Source organism: Trichechus manatus, unplaced genomic scaffold, assembly GCF_000243295.1.
Source record: "Trichechus manatus latirostris isolate Lorelei unplaced genomic scaffold, TriManLat1.0 scaffold00222, whole genome shotgun sequence".
Lineage (NCBI taxonomy): Eukaryota > Metazoa > Chordata > Mammalia > Sirenia > Trichechidae > Trichechus > Trichechus manatus.
The window spans coordinates 2,666,556-2,668,434 of NW_004444158.1; positions in this window are offsets into that span (position 1 = coordinate 2,666,556).

The following is a 1,879-nucleotide window of genomic DNA, read 5'->3' on the forward strand; positions in this document are numbered from 1 at the left end:
ATTTATCAGATTAACTATTTCTAAAGTATCTTTTCACCACCCTTCCATCAGTTTATCATACTGTGGTGTCTAGAGTGTTGCTGTGATGCTGGAAGCTAAGCCGCTGGTATTTCATATACCAGCAGGGTCACCTGTGGTGGACAGGTTTCAGCAGAGCTTCCAGACTAAGACAGACTGGGAAGAAAGACCTGGCACTGGATCTACTTCTGAAAAATAGCCAATGAAAATCCTATGTATCTCAGCAGAACATTGTTCAATGTGCTGCTGGAAGATGAATCCCCTAGGTTGGAAAACACTCAAGATACACAGCGGTTGTAACAGTGGAGCGTTAGTGAGCATACTAACGATCATGAAGATGACATAGCACCAGGCGATGATTTGTTCTATTGTACATGGGGTCTCCATGAGTCAGAGCTGAGTCGACAGCAGTTAACAATAACAACGAAATATTTTCTAATTCATAATATTATGTCCTAGAGTAAAAGACTCAATTATTTTTTACTTTAGCTAAAAAATGAGTGTTACTTTATTTAACAGGCTAATATCTTGCCAGTGACTTAGCAAAAGCTTAGCAACTTGCGATATTTACATACTAGAACATATACTCCAGGAGGACAGGGACCCAGTCTGTCTTGTTCACTGCAAATGACCAGCGTCTAGAACAGTGCCTGACACATAGTAAGCATGTCATGTTAACTAAAGGAGTTCCTAGCAAAGAATACCTTGGCTGTCTTTTTTTTCTTTTTTTGGAAGAGCTCATATTTCTCACCCAAAACAGATGACAATGATGCCTTGACTGGACTGAGCTCCTTCAGAATAGACTGTGCCTCATTTTTCTTTGCCTTGTGCCACATTTAGCAACCTCCTAGGCACACAATATATGTGGATTATACTGAAAATGTAAACAGGAAGAAGAAAGGTTTCACAACCAGGAAAAGCTACACAGTGAGTCAGGGGTTTAAGCTCTGTTTCAGACCAGCTCCACGCTGATTAGCTGACTATCTTTGGGCAAGTCGCATGACTCACTCAGTTAGTCGCTAGTTTCTTTACCAGTCTACAGCCAAGGGAAAAGAACCCACTTACCTAACTGAAGTGATGTAAGGATTAACGAAGGACTGAAAATTAACTGGGGATAGTCATATAAAATTGTGTTTCTATCATGTACAAAAAGACATGTGCTCTTCACAAAATAACCAAAACCAAACCTGTTGCAGTCGAGTTGATTCCCACTCATAGCAAACCTATAGCAACTCTTCATAAACACTTCTCCCATAATAAGTGTTTTTAGGGGGGTAGAACTCCTAGAAATTTATATACTATATATAATTATGACTCTATTTTATTCTTTAAACAATTATAAAAATAAAATAATTGTTCTATCATGTGTCCAAATTCTGAAATTCTAGTTTCTGGACATTTATAAGACCTTTCTTCGTCAGTCGTTCCTTTTATTTAAAAAGCTGTTTAGCTGTATTTAAATTTTGTATTTCCTGCTCTATTACTGTATATTCTTTATCCTTGGCTGATTAAAGCGGCTTGTATAAATTCAGCTCCCTTTTTTTTCTCAGCTGTATTGAAAATTTTAGATTAAAAAATTTCCTGTAATTAAGTTTTCAGTGTCCTCCAAATGTTTTAACCCAACTCTTTACAAATATGTGATCCACGGTTGAATGAACCAACTTTCTCTTTTAAGCACACACTTACGCATGCTCCCACATACACTTGGGACCCACACCCTCATACACTGCACGTCTTTGCTTTATTATACTTTGCCTCCCAGTTTTTTTACTCTTTTGCAGGGTAAGTAACAGCCACTAAACACAATAGATCAAATCCTTCAGATGTGCCTGGTTCTCTAACACCAAGGGGATTTATGAGG